At 42.9% G+C, this 19,566-nt stretch overlaps 1 protein-coding gene and 1 long non-coding RNA gene across 2 annotated transcripts in view; one reads left to right on the top strand and one right to left on the bottom strand.

Moving 5' to 3' along the window:
• Nucleotides 1-3,154, bottom strand: part of TANK (TRAF family member associated NFKB activator) — a 263,053-nt gene extending 259,899 nt beyond the window's left edge. Inside the window, exon 1 of the mRNA XM_084799405.1 lies at nucleotides 3,136-3,154. The gene's annotated coding sequence lies outside the window, so the exon portion shown is untranslated. The remainder of the gene's footprint in view (nucleotides 1-3,135) is intronic.
• A 1,104-nt stretch (nucleotides 3,155-4,258) lies between these two features.
• LOC311607565 lies at nucleotides 4,259-19,077 on the top strand. Its single transcript, XR_014782639.1, has 3 exons — nucleotides 4,259-4,474; nucleotides 16,601-16,677; nucleotides 18,840-19,077. It is a non-coding gene; the product is annotated as an uncharacterized lncRNA (long non-coding RNA).
• Nucleotides 19,078-19,566: the final 489 nt, after the last annotated feature.

Below are 19,566 nucleotides of genomic sequence, written 5' to 3'. Positions count from 1 at the left end.
CTTCTTGGGCAGGCTTTTTATAAGAAAACCGACAGCAGGTGTTAACAGAGGAGCCACAGGTATGCTAGGAACTAAAGTTGGTCTCAATGGAAGGGCTGTAGAGTTTAAGCAGGTTAAGCAGGTTACAACAAAGGTCTAGCCTCGGACCCCTTCAGCCACCCAAGCTATTCATCAATTTCCCATAGTATTTGTATGACATAAGGTTGCATTATAGCAGCACAGCACAAGTATAGTCATCTTTTACTGACCAGATGAAAGTCCCCCCCCCACCACACTTGAAAATGTAATGTAAAAGGAGCATAACACAACCCTGAATTATAAAGGTGGTTGAGCAAATGGTAGCAAATGCTAAATGTGGTCACAGCTGGATATGTGCAGAGAGATGTATGCCTGTGTAAGGCCAGTCTGTTTTACATTTGCTTTCAGCACCTCTCCATTTTGCCCCAGTATCACGTGTATGAACTCAGATTCCTGGTCAGAACAAGTTCCAATGAACTCTAGCAGGTGCAACAAGGAAAACTTTTTGTTTTGTTTTGTTTTGTTTTTAAAAGCTCATCTTGATACTCTTTGGACCAATTCATAGTCCCCAGATGAGACCCTCTGCCTTCTTGGGAGGTTTATTTACATTGCAGTCTTATTTATTGAAACAGTGGCATCTTAAAGTGTATTCTAGAATTAAGATTTCAACAATATCCATAGACAAACTTAATAATAGACACACTTAATATGCTCAAATAAATAATTTATACATTTAGGATGTCATCAGCTGTACCTCTGTTTTAGAGCAGAGCAAATGTTGACTTAGTGTTTCCAAGTCACTACCCTTCACAGTCTGTGTCAAAGATTAGAATAGGATTTTAAGCAAATGAAAGGCGTATTTCATGCATACACTGAAGTCCTGGCTCAGTAGGGCATACATTTGCCAAAAATCACCAGAATTCATTACGTGCGGTGTGCAGAGCCATTCATTTATTGACCTATTTAGTCCCTGAAATATTTATTGAGTTCTTACTACATACTCGATACTGCTTTTGCTTACTCAACAACTTTACTCCTCTTTTTTGCACAGCTGAAACCCAATTGGGTTAAATCACACTTGATTGATCTTACCGTTCTTAGAAGGCATTGATTTCTAAGGGGCAGAAATCCCAGCACTAGCTTGTGAAAACTGAGAGAAAGTTGTCTGTTGGGGACCTCTGGGAAAGGTTTCTTTGTTTTTGAAAAGAAAGCTGTGCATGGGGGACACTATTTGGGGCGGTTAGTTTTAAGGGTCTACTTGCTCAGTCTTTTGCACCTTGGTATCCTAAACGAGATGTTGCTATGAAGGCGTTTTGTATGTAAGGTGATGCCTACAATCGGTTGAGTTGAGTGAGGGTGGTCCTCATTGTGAATCTAGGTAGATGCATCTGATCAGTTTGGAGACCCTTTACAGAAAAGCTAAAGTTTCATTGGGAGAGAAGAAAGTCTGTCTTATAACAACATAGCATTCGGTTCTCCTTAGAGTTTCTTGACTGCCAGCTTACTGAGGGAATCTTGGGCTTGCCACTTCCTGTAACACATAAGCCAATTACTTGAAATTACATGTATCTCCTTCTGGTTCAGTTTCTCAGAGAAGCTTCACTGTCCTTTTTTTCAGTCTCCAGAAATTCAGATGAAGAAGTATATGTACAGATATACATTGGATATACAATGATCTCCACTGGTCAGCTCTGGGTCCTGGCTTAATTGGGACTCCTCGAAATAAGAGAAATCCTTTTCTCTCTTAAGTCATTTAGAATTGAGTCTTCTTATTTCTTATTGTTAGAAACAACCATGCTAACAGGAGTTGCCAAGAAAATGCTGGTACCACATAAATCATGATGAACCACAAAGAGTTGGAGGTAATGACATATTAGTATTTGGGGTCATTCCACCTCCCTCCCCCCCACCTAGGATTACAAACATTACACTTTCCTTGGCTTGAAGGTCATTGTAAATGAATGCATTGGAAAGTCAGAAAACTGAATGTTATCTCTTTATAAGACTGATTTAAGAATTATAAAAGAGCTCCCTTTAGCTGGCTCAGTGGGTAAAGATGACTGCCACGAAGTCTGACCTGACTTCCATGCCTGGGATCCACAGGGTGAAAAGAGAGAACCAAGTCCCACAAGTTGTTCTCTGATGTTCATGTGTGAGCTGTGGAACACACACACACACACACACACACACACACACACACACACACACACACACACACACGAGACAGAGACAGAGACACGTGTGCATACACACAGAGAAAATAAATACAAATGTAGGAAAAGAGAAAAAATAAATGTATCTTTTTCTGTGGCCAAAGGCTGTTCCAGTTTTTGGAAAGAAATCTTAAAAACAGTATTCATACATATTTAAAAAAAATAAGAGTGTGCTTCCTGCCTTTGAAAATTTTACAATAATTAGTCTATTCTTATTTTGCCCTCTTTGGCCTTACTGTAAAAAGAATTGTTTGGTTGTTTGTTTTCTTTGAAATGTTAACGCTCATAATTCTTCTAGCTCTATTCTACACTTGGAGTACAGTTACAGTAAAATCACAAACAGCTGCCGGTCCCGGGCCAACAATATGTGTAGGTGTGCGCAAAATGATGAATGCCCTCGGCCGGAAGCAGGTGCTCCGTGGGCAGTCCCTGCTGGAAGGAAACAGACCAGCCTCGGGAAGAAGCTGGTGTAACAACCACCTCGGTGTTGAGATTTGGTTCCTTGAGTTACACATCTATGAAAAGAGGTGAGTGAGAGACAGCACTGAAACACCCCCACAAAGAGAAGCCTGCCTCTCACTGTCGCATCAGCCTCACAAGCTAATCCTTTTTGAAGAAGTTCAGCTACTTTGAATTACAATTAGCCAGGTTGAGAACAGTAGGTGGGGGCCTGAGAGGAGCCACAGACGACTGCAGTTCGCTGGCTCTCCTGGCCTGGGCCCTCCTCTCAATGTGCTCACCACTGCTACTCCGTGCCCGTCCTCAAAATTCATTTGAACTTTCTGTTGAGCTTGGTTTATTATTTATTTATTTATATTTATTTGCTTATTTTGGTTTTTTTGTTTTTGTTTTTTTTCGAGACAGGGTTTCTCTGTGTAGCCTTGGCTGTCCTGGACTCTCTCGCTTTGTAGATCAGGCTGGCCTCGAACTCACAGAGATCCATCTGCCTTTGCCTCCCTGAGTGCTCTGATTACAGGCATGCGCCGCCGTGCCCAGCTGAATTTGGCTTTTTTTTTTAAAAGGGAGTTGTTGTTGTTTGTTTGTTTGTTTGACAAGTCCTTGCAACATAGATTTAAATGAGTTAAGCCTTGATCACTTTCCATTTACTCAGGGTCTTGGTCCTGGGGTCACAGGGACAGAGAGAAGGAAGCGATTTCCAATGGGCCAGTGTTAAGAGTAGAAGAAACTTCTGGCCAAGGGAAAAGAATTTCTGGACTTGGTGCAGACCTAACATTTCTCCTGGCCTGGCTTAGTCACTGTGGCTAAGGCACTACACCTGGGAAGGTGAACTCACCTTAAGGCATGCTGAAGAGATAGGCAGAATAATTAGTGCTTTAATGAGATACTGTGTTTGTCCTTCCCAGAATCCTTTGTGAAGAAGAACAAAGGCCGTAAATCCACCTGCTTTCTGACTTATGCAAACTCCCTCAGCTCATGTCAAGTCCCCAGGACACTGTTGTTCCAGGAGAGAATCGAATATCTTCTTCTTTGATGGGTTAGCCTTCCTCCTGCAAAGGAAAACAATTCAGATAAGTGCTGTCGATGAGATCAAGCTCCTTGAAATAACTTAGTAACTAGAAATTTAATATCTATTTCAGTGTTACTCAAAAAGTCGTGCACTGACCGTGTGCACGGGTCTCCTGTGGGTGTTCAGTAAAAACAGGGAGCTGCCAGCTTCTTTCTCTCCAAGTCACAGAGTCAGAACTGGGGGAGCCCGGCCCGGACTTCAGTTTCCAGTGAGTTCTTCCTGGTGATTTTTGCACTCACTGAGTTGAGTTGTTCATCACCGACTCTGGGTTGGACAGCTTCTCCGCTAACTCACTGACCCAGGAGGCTGGCATACCTAGACGGCAGTGTCAGGATTTTCCATTGTCAGACATCCAGTGTGTTTGGCCTATGGACTTTGGGGTAGTTGATCAGATGAAAGAGGAAAGTAAGTGAGGTACTTATTCCCTAGGTGTCCTTTTCCCGTGTTGCCTGAAGCCAACAAACCTCTTTTCCTACCTAACTTCCAGGACGGTCACCTCCTGCCCCTTAGGATCCTTGCATGGTAGCTGCTCCTCAGTGATATTCGTCTCGCACGTTATTGTCCACATTGTCATCCCAACCTGCTGCACTTTGTAAACATCCTCTCTGTGAATGAGCTCTCTTCCGGTCTACAGGAAGCAGCCATTTGCTTTCTGTAGAAGCCTGATGAAAGCGGAACAGATGTGCTATTCATGGCTGCATCTCATGCTTTGCAGGTAGACTTTTAAATTTCTACAACTGAGTGTGATGTAATGTGTGTGTAAGTACGATGTGTGGGTGTGAGTGCCGTACAACAGCATGGCATGTGGAAGCCCAAGGCCAATTTTATGAGGAACTCCTATCCTTTCACGTTTTTGCATGGGGACACTGTAGTAGCTGAGCTATCTCGCTGGCCTGGCTGAAGTAGTTTTTAAAGGTGCCCTTTCATGAATAAGAAAACCGGGATCGGAAGCACCTGGAAGAGTTCTCTCAGCTGGTTGATAGACAATCAGCTGCAAGCCAGGTGTGGCAGCTCAGGCTCATAATCTCTCAGCATTCTCAGCACTCTGGGAGGCAGAGGCAGGTGGGTCACTGTGAGTTCAAGGCCAGGCTGGTCTACAAATTGAGTCTAAGCACATCCAAGGCTACACAGAGAAACCCTGTCTAGGAAACAAACAAACAAATTAACAAAAAACAAAACAAAAAAAAAGAGAAAAAAAACTCGGATGCAAAGTCTGGCTTAATGACTCAGTTTACAACCCTGCTCTTGAGCCATCTGTTAGCACCCTTCCTTCCCCACCACAGATATCATAACCTGACGCCATGACCTGATATAAATGCAACCAAAATAATGGGGTTTTTTTTTTGGTTGTTGCTGCTGATAAGGATGAAGGGTGAAATAATTCAACATTATCCACATATTTGCTTCCCTCGAGGCTAAGACCCAGGCCACCAAGGAGCGGGAGAATGTTTCTGGAGGCAGTGATCATGTCACTGGTCCTCATGTCCACTGGCTGGCTTTTATGTAATGTGGGTTCTGAAGAGATTCATTCCTTGGGCTCCCTCTGTCTTCTAGGGCAGCATCTATCCAGGCCTTTCCTGCCCTTTAGGACAGCCATTTGCCAATTTGATTCTATTGTCATGTCCCTTGGGAGTTCTTCTGATTGCCATGCTCACTACTCTGGTCCCCAAGTCTCTTTTCCTCAACGTTGTACTATTTTCCTAATACCTGAGATGCTTGTCATTGTCTGGTCCATTTGTCCTGTCTATAAGGCCAGGTAAGAAACCACTTTTGCATTAAATATTTCCTGATATTGCTCTTGCTCATAGTTTTGAAGAAATTTTTCCTGATTTTGAACTCTTCTATTATTTATATATGTCATTTTAGAGACTCTGAGCATTTCCTATTTACCATCTAATGAGCCTTATGCGATCTTTTTATATCTTATATCTGGGAGCCTGGTTAAACACCATCAAGCCTAGTTAACATTTTTATATCTTTCTAATTACATAGTGTTTTGTAGTTAGGATCTACCACTAAGTATTTTTAAAAATAATGTGTGTAGTTGCATGAGGAGAGCATATATAAGAAATGGGGTGTTACCTGGTGGTGGCAGCAGAGGCAGCAGCGGTGGCAGTGACACATGCCTTTAATCTTAGAATTTGGGAGGCAGAGGCTAGTGGATCTCTGTGAGTTTGAGGCCAGCCTGGTCTACAGAGTATGTTCTAGGAGAGCCAGGGCTACACAGAGAAACCCTGTCTAAAAGAGGAGAAGAAGGAGAAGGAGGAGGAGGAGGAGGAGGAGGAGGAGGGAGAGGAGGATGGGGGAGGGGAAGGGGGAAGAAGATATGGAGTGTTAAACCAATGAAAAGTTAGTGTATGAGACTGTATTGAAAGTTTGAAAAAAGCCAGAGCGGAACAAAGACACAGACTACAGACTTAAGACAGTGTCTATGTATTAGTAGTAGTAGCTGGCCAGAGAGACCTTGTTTGGCTGAGTGAAAAATGAAAATGAGGGATGGTAAGCATCTAGGAAGAAAACACTGACAGTCATAGGGATGAGTGATGGTTAGGTATCAATTATGTCCTTCATGATGAAATGATAGACCTTTGCAGTGGGCAGAAGGACAGACTGGAAAGAGCCTTGAAAGCAAATGACTACAAAATTCTATACCTGAGGCCTGAAAAGGGCAGAACAAAGATGTTGCAACAAAGCAAATTGCTAGGCTTAGGGACCGACAGTGAACTGACATGTGCGGATCCTGTCTGGGAAAGAAGAATCAAAGGCTGGTGAAGTTACATCAAAGTCGGCTCAGATAACCTGGGGAAAAGCCTTTGAAAACCAAGATGCTTTCAAGGCAAACAATATAAGAAATACTCAGAAGCATTACTGACTTGTGGGTGGAAGTTGCCTTAGAACTGAAGGTGACAGCATGGAAGGACTTCCTGTGTGCCTCTTCTTCCTGATATGACGTGCAGTAGTCATCCATTTCAAACGGAAATCCTAATGCTTCGAGTAGTTTGCCCAGGCTATACTTACAGTTGTCTGGATCGTAGCAGAACTCTCTTTCTCTGAAATGATATACCGAATATCTCTTTCTAAACTTATGAGTAATTCAAGATGGAGAACGAAGCCCTAGGAACTCCTCCCACTAGGATTTTTTAAATGCTCTACTGAACAAGTCTAATTGCTCAATTTCTCTGCCGGAAACTCCTCACTGGTTAAATTACTTCAATAGTATTCACTTCAAAGTGATATTATGAAGTTTAATTAATGAATGCCTTATTTATAAATCTTTACAAAGGCTTGTTTTCCTTCAAACTGTCAAGATGAAACCAAATTGAACTTCAGTCTTTTTGTATCAAAGGTTTTCAAGAAAACAGAGTCTCTCTCTCTCTCTCTCTCTCTCTCTCTCTCTCTCTCTCTCTCTGTGCTTGGAATTAATCTAAACCAAAGAGTGTGACATTTTCATCATTCCACAATGGAATGGATTTTTTTTTCTTATAAAGGAGGTGCTTTTCTGTTCGGCATTCAATTTCTACTTGATGCTCTCGTCTCCCACTGCCTGTCAATTACCTAGGACTAGGGAGCACTTAGACTTAAGTGGGGAACAGAGTTTATTTGAGGAGACAGAATCAGAGCAAAGTTGCATATTACATTCATCTGCTCCCTTGGCTGTCTGTGGCCTGGAACTATAAGCTACATGGTCAAATATTGTTTTTTCATATCTACCTCTCTTGGGGTATGTGGGTAAATGCCAAGGAACAAAATAGCTGGAATAACACTTGAGAAAGCTCTCCATGTTTTGAAAACCCATTCATTGTATGGGAGAGATGACAAATTTATGTAGCAATCTTTTTTTGGGTCCCCTACAAAAATAACCCCATGGTTTTCTGTGGTATTTGGCCACCTCCTACATTTTTTGTTTACTCTTTTGTTAAGGGTAAACAAAGTCAGATAAGCCACAAGTGGCATTCTCGTGGTGTGAAGGTTACAGCACAGACAGAGACTTGGTGGAAAGTCAAGGTCAGTGGCTGTGGGAAACAAAGAGTGGTGAGTTCTGGAAGTTGGGCGGGGAGCACAGCTGTGAAGCAGGTAAAGGCTTGCCTGTGAACTGCGCCCCTACACCTCACATTCCCCATCCCCAAACCCACTGAAGGCCAGGCTCCACACTGCCTTCTAGACTTCTGTGTCCTCAGATTTTATCAGAACTAGAAAAGCTGTTGCTAAGTACTGGGTGCTCTGTAAGAGAAGTGCGGGGTAATTATGCCGTAGGGCTGTGCAGAGGTGGCTGTGGGCCTCCTTATGTAATAGTGAATAAGGTTGGGTGTGCACAGAGATCCTGACTAGAAACACAGAGAGGAATGGAATGCCTTTACGGCTCATGTGGGGAAATTTCAGACACTGACAAACTGATCAGCGACTTCTGTCACAAAGCACACAGTTGTGTATCCTGTTTTCCTAGAGCCTTAGTACAGAGGAGGAGAAAGCATTATTAACCAAGACGTCAATATCCACATGTAATATTGATTTGCCAAATTAAAGAAAACTTTCAGAGATTCAAAATCAACCTGATTTTTCTTTAGGTTTCTGCCAGAAGTCAATCCTAAGGTGCTGCAATTCCCAAGAGAAAAACCACATTTTGCAAGCACTCAGCCCAGTTCTAAAGACTCAGGCAGTCCAGAAGGCCATTAGCAATTGCCATCTAAATAAAAAAAATTCACAATTTTGGCTCCTTATCCTGGTGGGGTTACAACTTCTTTTGATTTACCAACTCTAGAATTTTTAAAAAGAATAATAGAGTGGAAAATGCTTTAAAATTATACTGTTTACATACCAGAAACTTATTTTCCATGAAACTTACTGGCTCATTTTGTAGGAAAAAAAATTGGCGGAGAATACATGTGGCTATATTATTATCACACTGTGAAGAACCAAGGATTAAGAAAAGCTAAAAAGAAAATAAGAAAAATAAATTTCTGTTTTTATCTTCCAGGGCAAATAAATATTGGATTTCTCACAGGAGGCCTATAAAGTATTTTATAAGCAATAAATTCTTAATCTTTTCAGAAGGCAGCATGCTATGTTATAATAGGAATTAGAGAACAGTTTTTTTTTTCTCCCCCAGTAGCTCTGAAATACTGAGTAAGTGTGGCAAGCATGCTTGGTCTTCCAGTTCTTCTCATCAATCAACTCTCCCACAGGTTGAGAAACTCCAGTTCAAAGGACCAAGGTTCTCCAGACCTCCAGGGATTAAATGATAGTTCAACCCAGTCACAAGACACGCATTTCCTTTCTCAGGGAATGGGTCAGTAGTGACTACGCCATCTGTTCTGGCCAGTGAGATGAGAGGGGAAGTCGCCAGGACAGTTCCCTTTGGGAGAAATTGCTTTGTACTTTAAAGACTAATACAAGAGTAACTAAGGGATTCATGGGGGGGGGCGGTATTGTCATGTGAGGCATGTGGTGACAACTAAGATAAGACTAAGCTTGCGAGAGAGCTGTCACATCTCATCTATAGGAACTATGTGTGAGATGCCTATTGCAGATTATTCCACAGTGTCATTCTAACAAAAGACATGTCAACAAAAGACATAGTAAGCATTTATATGGTAGGTGATCACAGTTGCTTGGCTCTTGATTGAATTTTGGGTCGGGTGTGGGGATGCTCCTTGAGATATATCAGGAAATTCAAATGTGTGCTTTAAAGTGATGCTTTAAAATACAACTTTCTGTCACACCTATCAGTACCCTGGTTACACAAAGAGTTATACTAAGGAACTATGCTGATGAACCCCCGAGGTTTGTAACTATTTTCAGGTGATTTAAGGTGGGCAGAGTGTGGTAGTTTGAATGCAAATCACCCATAGGCTCAGATGTCTGAATGCTTGGTCCCCAGTAGGTTTGGGAAGGATTAGGAGGTATGGCCTTGTTGGTGGAGGTGTGTCACTGTAGCTGAGCTTGGGTTCCAAAAGTCCACGCCTTCCCAATTGGCACCTTTTCTACCTTATGGTTGGTGTCTCAACATGTAAGCTCTCAGCTAAAAAAACCAACCAACCAAACAAAAAAAAAAACCTCTTGAGTCTTCTAATTGATAACATGCAGAGGTCTCGAGGAAAATAAACGGATTTTAAGGATGTGGGGGTGAGGGTGAAAGACTATAAAACTAGATCAGGCTAAATCTATTCATAGGCATCTACTGAGCAGAGACACCACATTTTCACAGTTGAAAAAAAAGGGGTGCTAACCATCTATTTATTGGTTAGATGAAATATGGGTCAAAAGATGGCGTGCTATGAAGGAGCTGGAGATGCACAGTGTCCCTTGGCTTCGTGTGCTGATGAATGGATTCAAAGGCGCAAGGAAATTGAAATGCAGGAGCAGATTTACTGGGTAAAACCCCACTCTTTCAGGATGAGGCATGGGGCCAGAGATGTGCCCTTCACTAGTACTGTGAGAAACAGATTTGTATAGGAAGCACCATCACTCTGCCATCACTCTTCTCTGTGTGCCAGACCTTGCAGTGAGCGCGACCGTGGCTGCTCAATTGGAAAACTTAAATGCAATGGGTCTAATTAGGTCTGGAAGTAGCAGGGGCCAAGTGTCGGCACTGAATTGCCAAAGGCAAGGTGAGTGCACTTGCCATAATGAACAGCATAGGCAGGGCCATGTTCATAATGCTCTGACTTGTGGAGACCTTTGGCAGTGGCTAATTAATCGTGGTGTTCCCAGAAATGAAATACGGAGGATGCCTGTGAGTTTTTGCTCCATCTATATAAGCAGGGAAAAAAAAATTCCAAAGCAAATGAGCCAAAAGTTACTTTGAATCATAGCAAAATCACCGTCTGTTAACTGATGTCCTGATTTGAGCCAATTTCAAACTCAGAACCCCTCAAATGAAGGGCGCGAGGGGTGAGGGGAAGAGGAGGTCAATCCCCCTGAGGAAATACCTTGCTACAATATCTAAAAGAAAAAAGAAAAAAAAATTACTGCTAAACAGACCTAGGGGCTTTTTACCAGAAAAGCTATACGTCGGTATAAAGGAAGTAATCAGACCCTTTGGCACCTGTGAGACAAGTAGCTTAGAACTGATTGATTCCGGGAGATGTCAAGTAGCACAGTGTTCCTCCAGCTAAAGTAGGGGTTAGTGAGGTCAGGTAATCAATGGTATTATACCCAAAGTCTGACTCAAAATAGGGACAGGGGTCTCCAAACATACTCTGTGGTTATTTCCTCCAGTCTCAAAATATGTTAGTTGGGGGATAGATGTACATAAACGTTGTTGGTATTTCCACACTGATTCCCATGGAGTTAGGGCTATTATGACTAGAAAGGCCAAACGGAAGCCATCGGAGCTTCCCGGTCAGGGAAAACAGTGGATGAAAACCAATGTCATTTTTGCTTATGAGCCTAGCCTTTAATGTCTGAGTCATCTCTCTGGTGTACACCTTTAAATCCCAGCACTCGGGAGGCAGAGGCAGGTAGATCTCTGTAAGGGCAAGGGCAGCCTGGTCTACAAAGAGTCCAGGACAGCCAGTGCTCTGTGTAACAGAGAAACTCTGTCTCAACAAACAAACAAAAAAGAAAGAAAGAAAGAAAAAAGAAAAAAGAAAAAGAAAACCAATGCCGTAACCATGAAATGATTCATTCCACTTCCAAGGGTCTGAGAGACGTAGAGATGTTGGTTCCCACTGCATCTCCCTTCAGCTCCTGTATTTGGCCTCTGCAGAGACAGGATGGCTCGTGGAGACTGACCGACGAGTAGCAATTGCCTCCTCCCCAAGATTATATCAGCAGTACTAGTTGGTGCAGAGAACAGAGGTTCTGACCTGCTGTGCTGCCTGCAAGCCCTGCAAGAAGCTCCAGGGATGCAGCTTTCCCGGGGTGACCACCTGTAATGGGGCCAGGGTAGGCGAGGCTTTGCAGTGATGTAGCTGCTTTTGAGTCACTCATACTCTTGAAAGTCATTCCAATGAGTCTATTGACTTGCCAAGCTGGACTTCTGTAGCATTATTACTTCAATCCATCACTTGTTCCCTATCTGAGGCGGGTGCCCATTTGTTCATTTCTTTCCAGGAAAAGTTACGTAACGGGGCTTATTTGGATTTTGGAGGGAGCACATTTCGTTCACTGGACGATGTTGCTCTGGCCCATGTACCAAGTGATTTAAAAAGCTGCTGGTATTGAGTGGGGCCAAGAATAGAAGGAGGCTCCTCAGCAAGTTCAAGTGCTGTGCCACTTGGTCCATGTGATCCAGCAGATCAAGTGATACTTGAGGTCTCAGTGACACTAAGGATGCTGTCTGGAGCCCTCGGCAGGCCCTCGTAGGTGAATCACGGAGGATGCCTTTGCGATTTTGGACCAGGTCTCTGCTGTTATCTTTAGAAAACTGTTCTCCTCTGGAGAGATACTTCTTGGCCAGCCTTTGGGCCGACATCAAAGTGAACTCTTGACAATAAGCCAGCAGTTACCAACGGACATGAGCTGCCCATCAAGAACAGAGTATTAAATCTCTGATCATAAGGTTGGATGTGCATGCCAAGCAGAAATCCACCATCAAATGGAAATAGTATATTCGCGATCACATCTGAGAAGAGCTTGAAGACACAGCCAAGTTACACAAAGAAATCACCCAAATGTGTGTGTGTTTTCAGTTGTTCATAGGATATGACGGTACGTGGCATTGTGACTTTGCTATTGGCATCTTTTGTAAATTAAGCATGACCTAAGAAGATGTGGTTAAGTGTGAAGCTGACAGGGAGTGGACTTGTTAATCTCGATTGCCAGCTTAATGAGACCTGGACTTCTTTAAGAGTTACACCTCTGGGTGGGTCAACGAGGGCATCTCTAGGAAGGCATAAAAGAAGATTCTCCATCAGAGGCAGTTTTACCTTCTGATAGGTGACCCAGGCATAAAGAGTTCTGAATAAAAAGCAGCAAAAGCTATGTTGCTTACTTCCCTGCCTTTGTGCTTATAGTTGAGTGTGTCTGTCCTTTGCTGACATCAGCTTCAGTCGTTTCTGCCTTCTAACAAAAACTGAATGCCCTAACTCACCAGGCATCTTCTGGGGACTTCTGGAGCTCCCAAGGTAGCTGGGTACTTTAAGAGCTGTGCAGCTCAGGGGCTCTCAGGGTTATCCTCTGTGTAGAGGGCTATTGCTTACAACAGAGCCCCTGATTGGTGGTATCAACATGTACCAACATGTTCCATTGGTTCTGTTCCTCTACAGTAGTGGTTCCCAACCTTCCTAACGCTGTGACCCTTGAATGCAGGTCCTCAGGCTGTGGTGACGCCCAGACACAAAATTATTTTGTTGCTGCTTTATAACTGTCATTTTGCTCCTGTTATAAGTTGTGATGTAACTATCTAATATGCAGGTTGTCACATATGTGATTCCCAAAGGGGTCATGACCTACAGGTTGAGAATCACTGCTCTAGAGAATCCTGCCTATTATGATTTTTTCAAATGTTATGTTATATGTATGAGTATTTTGCCTGTGTGTATATCTGTTTATCTGTGTGTGTGTGTCTGGTACCTGTGAAGGCCAGAAGAGAGCATGGGATCCGCCGGAACTAGAGTGATACACATTTGTGAGCTGCCATGGGAGTGACCTGGGTCATCTTCAAAAGCAGCAACTGCTCATAACCACTGAAACATATTTCCACCTCCCTAATAGGATTTTTACATAAAATTCATTGCAGGAATGCAAACAGCTATCTTAAAAATGAACATTCTAACAGCACAGCCCAAAGATACAATAATTTGATACATGCAGATAGTAGCAAAGCATTTAGAGTCTTTATTCTTTGTAATCAGACCACTAGGTTTCTATAAAAACAGAAACCTTTGTCCCATGGTAAAAGCACCATGGTTAATGACACCAAGTAGTCTCAAGTCCACACCGAGGTGTTCCAGCAGTGTTTGCTGTCACTCTGTGGAATGACAGAGAGCACAACGCAGAGTGTGCATGGTGCAGGTTCAGCTCAAGGCTGCAGTGAGGTCACACGAAGCCACACAGATGAGTGCTGCTAGCGATACCTCAGACTCCTTACATGCTGGATTTTGGATAAAGTTTTAGTTGTTGCGTGCTCAGAAACCTTCTGCCCTTGCCATCACCCCAACCATTTTCGGTTCCCGTATTTGGTTATGTAGCCCCCCATATAGAATTAGGCCTCACAGTTTAAAAACTGGACTTAAGACAAACACTGTTCATGCTCGTAAACAACACCATTAATCAGTTACCATGATCTCCTGATGATCTGTGCTATGGAAAAGTGCGTCTCTTTTGGATGTCTCATGGAATTATTACTTAGTGGCAGCTGTGGAGATACCGGGGTGCCCTTACATGCTTGCCTCCTGGGCTGAGAAGTCTGAAAATAGCTGAAGGCTAATACATTGACTTCTTGGAGCTCTGTCTTCAGCGTGCTTTCTCGAGCCTGGAACCTTCACCATAGCTGCACTGACACAGAAGTTAGAGGTTCTAAAGAGGCGAATTCCAAAACACAGGGCCAAAATATGTCACATCACCACTGGAGACCTGCCGGTGGAAGCCACTTTGCACTTTTCTCACCACAGTCCTCTGTTTGTGGAGGCACAAAGGTTGGCCCAGTTTCAAGAGAAGATGGCATAGACTACCTCTTGATATGAAATTTAGCATATGAAGTAGCATATGGCAAGTAATATACTGTTGTGGCCTACCGGGAAAACAGAGGCCACAGAGAACCACATAAAATTCTGGGCCACTTAGAGATGATTTGTCCTGTGCTCTTTTGAATTTTGTCAGATGCCCTGTATCTCCCCACAAAACTCACCTTTCCATTGTGCTATGGAAAGTCAGTGACTGTTACTTTTAGATAAAATAGTCCTGACTAATGGATATAAGCAATTATTTCAGACGCTCTTCTCCATTTTGACATCTGTCTTTAAAACGAGTTGATTTCAAACCTGATTTTACTAAGTAGGTCATGATCAGCTGGGCAGCAATAGGAAGCACACACTGAGATCTAGGGGGAAAAAAGCACCAGGGACTGCCTGGGTGGTAGGATTCTTGCTCCAATAAGACAAATGGTAAGGTCAGCCAGACCCAATGGTGCACATCTAGCAGTAATACCATCACAGGTTCTGTAGCCAGCGCATGTCTGTGCAGATCCTGTTGAACAGTGTTTTTCCAAGTGTGGTTTAGGAAAAGTATGGGTTTGGATGGTTATCAAGATGTACAGTCTTGGGCAGACTCTCTGGCACAGGGCACCCAGGAATCTGCATTGAAAGGCTCCCCTTGTAAAGTTCCTTCCTAAATCTTCGTTTCTCGTGTGTTACTGTGCATCTAGAGTGGGGTCTGGAGTTCTGCATTTCTAAGGTCCACCCCAGTGATGCTGAGGCTCCAGGCCTAGTGGTAGCCAAACCAGATGGTCTAGGGATGGAAAAGGTAGGTGGTCTCTTTGGGGTCTTTTTTTTGTGGTCCCTGAGCTAGCAGTGCCTATCACCTAGGAACTTGTTGGGGATGTGTACTAATCTTTGTTTTAACAACCCTTCCAGTTGATTCTGATACACGTGTGTGTGTGTGTGTATGTGTGTGTGTGTGTGTGTGTGTGTGTGTGTGTGTAACACTGGCCTGAAGAATGATCAAGGGATGGAGAACAGTGGTGTGCTGGTAACATCTGGTCTTTTTTTTTTTTTTTTTTTTTTTTTTTTTTTTTTTTTTTTTACAAGGTCATGGTTGCAAAGGACTAATTTCAGGAGCCAGAGAGACAGATGGAAGCCATATCACCTTTTACGACTAACTTTGGAAGTCACCTAGCACTTGCAATGTGAATTAAAATTCAGCGTCCTCTGGGGTGGAAAGGAATACCCTTCATGTTTCTAGCCCCTCAGTATATTATAACATGCACAGTAATTCTGAAATCAGGCATGGGGTGGGACATGGCCCTACAGGGAGCGCCTAGCAAGAGAGCAATCTAGAGGAGAAGTTGGTACTCTGTGTGGGGAAGCTAGGAAGGAAGAGGAGCCAGTCCGAGAACATCATATGTGGCAAACCCTAGCCTCAGAGTTTTATACGAGGCAGCTTAGTTTTCCAAGGTGCCCTAAATAACAAGCAGTATTATCTCCACTTGATAAACACTGGAGAAGGAAAAAAAAACAATAACTCGTCTAAACTAACACAAGTAGTAATGGAACAGAAAACTAAAACCAGATCTCATTTTATTTTAAATATTTTTCCACCTGACTCTGTAATTAGAAGGGCTTTGTCAGGTGATTGAATGGAAGCCCAAGGATGATGAGGAGAGAGGAGAGCAGGGCACTATGGGGAGTACAGTATTGAATGAGTGGTACGTCTGTCAGCTTCCCCACTTGTACCGTGCTTCTATGAAGAGTGAGGTCCACGTGGCCAGTTCTTTATTCAGTCAACAAACACTCATTAAAACTCTACACTGTGAATAGGTGTTATTTCAGGTGCGGAGGATCCATTCGTTGGAAAAAATATCACAGGCAGGTGGTGAAGCTGTCCTTTGTTTCTCATCACAGTCCTCAGCAGATGCCACACTGCTTGTGATCACACAACATGGATGAATGATCTAGAATTAACTGTAGAATTAGCCAGAGATGAGCTATAAACTATGAGCTATGGCTATAAGCTATAATCTGTGAACCTCTGATTTCATTTCCTAATCTATTTTTATGTAGTTTTTGTTTTGGTGGACGGAGCTCGATAGTACTGCCGTCAACAGCATACCAGTAAATGGGATGTGTTACTTAGCAGCACCAAGTGACAGATCTGAGGACACGTTGAAGTGCTTTCAACAGAATTTCTGTAAATGAACCTTGGAAATCAGCTAATCTGAGTTTTCTCTTTTTGCTTCTAGGTGTGTGTTTTACAGAAAGATTGCTCAATGCCTTTCACATGTTTCCTTGAGTTTAATAGTCTGGACAATTTTTTAAAGTAAGTCTTCAATTGTCCCTGGAATGAAATGATATTCTAGAACAGTTTTGATAAAAATTTGAAGTCATGAGAAACATACTTATGTAATAATATTTAATTGAACAACAATCTGTCAGAGATTTAATTTGCCTCATTAATATAAACTGGCAACATAAAGAATAACAGTAGTGACAAAAAATTTCACTACCAGTTGGCATTTGTTCTGTTTTTGGTTTTTGTTTTGTTTTCGTTTTTGAGATAGCATTTTATTCCTTAGCTCAGGCTGGCCTCAAATGCCTGGCAATCCTTTTGTCCCAACCTTCCAAGTTCTGGGAATATGGTAAGAATCACATGTGCTTAACACACACTAACATGACTATGGACAATATTGAAACTCTATTTGAAAAAGGCAGTAGTGTGCCGCTGACAATGCAGCTTGGCATCTTTGAGTTTTACCTCATGCTTTCTGCACCTTTCCCTCAGAAGATTAGGAAAGAGAGGCAGTGGTATCACCACTGTTCAGGCTTGGAAAGGTTAAGAGGCAGATTGTTAGCCCTTTAAGGATGCGCAATACCTGGCAGTGTGCAATGCTCACTAACCATTTGCCAAGTTGAGTAGGCTACTTATGAGGAGTTTTCAACCTGCGACTCTCATCCAGGAGAAGAAGGGCCCTGATGGTTGCTACCTGACACGTATTACCCCATTTTACAGCGAAGACCATGTTCTCAAGACCACATGGCTGTTTGAAGCCTTGAGTCTCTAGCATGAAGCCTTTCTACAGCATCTGAAGGGGGGGATTCCATTGAAAAGGGGGATTTGTAAAACTCTTAAATATTTGAATGACATACACAACAGGGTTACTACAGATTGTTATTTAAAACTAGAATAGAATCTAAAGTATTTAGAGTAATCTTCTTACCCAATAGTTTACCACTCCCCTAAAATTTACAAACTGATAAAATCAGATCTTTCTCTGTGTCTCTGTCTGTCTGTCTGTCTGTCTGTCTGTCTGTCTCTCTCTCTCTCTCTCTCTACTGTTCTGCGCCACAGAACACATTTTTCATTTTCCTTCTGTGCTCCCAACACCCTCTGTTTACTCAGCTCCTGTGCATGTGTTTTTCTCATCAAACTGTAGCTTCCTAGGAACAGGACGGAGCTTCCTTTATCCCCACATCCCTAGCTGTTAGGGATATGAATCAACACTTTAACAGGAGTACTTTGGTTATTAACATGCTGGATATTTTGAATGCACGCTGGCAAGTTTTTCAACATTTATTGAACGGTTAATCAGTGTTCTTGGCACTTAGGATAAAATGTCCATGACAAGTAGATAGTACTCTCCCAGGGCTTCCTTGGTTTGACGCTCCATGGCTACCATCATGTGCTATGATCCACAGGCACACTGCAGAGGCAAGTTGTGCCAAGTAACCTTGTGGCCATCAGTGTAGGCTACGCTATGCCTCTTACCTAAGACAACAACAAAACACATCTTTTTATGTTTTTATGTACAGAAAGAAAGAAAGAAAGAAAGAAAGAAAAAAAGAAAGAAAGAAAGAGAGAGAGAAAGGGACTGTGTCCATGTGTGGGACTTGTGTGATGAGCATGTGTTTGGTGTTACTTCACCTCATCTTAAGTGCAGGACATCTGACCTCACACAGCAGAGAGGAGAACTCAGTGAAGCATAGAGGGAGAACAAGAGGATGTGTTTTAAAGAGAATATAATACTTGACCTTCCCCAGATGGAATGCTGTCATCCCAGACAGGACAACTTTGCAATATTCTGAACTTGAGACTGTCTGTGAAGCTTTGCTTCCTTCTCTCACTTGTAGAACAGATGGCTGAGGGCACACTCCTGTCCTTAGAATGTGACTCTAAATGCCGGCCACCTGCATACCTACGATTTCCCTCCCTTTTCTCAGTCGCTCACTATCCCTCCCCCTCCCAATAATCTTTCATAAACGTCTTGAACAGCATCGTAGGAGGTTTCTAGTGGATCCATATGCTTCTGCTTTCAAAACAACATTTTATCTGCCTGACTCACAGGCGGAGTGGGGGAAAAAAAAAACCTCACACCACAACAAACCCCTACACATTGAAAGTAACCCACAAGGGAAGACGGCATTGGGAATTGTATTGACATATAATTATCCTGTTTACAATCTCTCTTACATCTTTTCTCACAGAAAAATGCAGATTTGGAAACAAAGCAAGAAAAAGATGCCAGAAAAAACGCTGGCAAGGCTCTGACCACTGCCTACTTAGGAATGGTTACAGAGGGAGAGAAATGTGTTTGCAATTAGGACTGCCCAGAGCAGGTCGGATTACATCTGCACAGAGCCAAGCTGGAGAGCTTTCCAGGGTGAACTTGTCCTGTGGGCCTAAGTGAATAAAAAGGCAACTTACACTACAGCCATTGTGAGGGAATAAATGCCCTTTCCTTTTGTGCCCACTCTCAGACTGCCCTTTTCTGGCTCGTTCTTACTCCTTGAATGAAGAGGAATAAAAATCACTATCATTTCAGGTCCTCTTATGTCATATAGTTCACAGGATTTTTATGTACTTCCGCCTGCTTCCCCGCTCCCGAGCATAGACTTAAAAAAAAAAGGGGGGGGGGGAAATAAAATGGTTGATGTGAAGTATTTACTGACTGCTTGCGGCTTGCAAAATGACCAGTAGGTGTGAAAAAGGTTCCACCCCATAGCGTCTCCATTTGCTTCTGCGTCCCAGGGCACCCACCACCACTCTGCCATTCACTTTGATCTGGTTGTTCTTCAGGGCACAACACACTGTTCTCTGCCAAGGATTCACAGCTACCCAGGTTTCTCCTTCTTTCCATAATTTTCTTTTCTTGCCCCCCCCCCATAATTTTCTAAAATAAAAATGGCTCTCCAAGGCTGCTGCCACTCCCTC

This window comes from Acomys minous (assembly GCF_964271855.1).
Source record: "Acomys minous genome assembly, chromosome: 10".
Lineage (NCBI taxonomy): Eukaryota > Metazoa > Chordata > Mammalia > Rodentia > Muridae > Acomys > Acomys minous.
The sequence above is the reverse complement of the archived record's forward strand: the minus strand, read 5'-3'. Positions and strand labels throughout refer to the sequence as shown.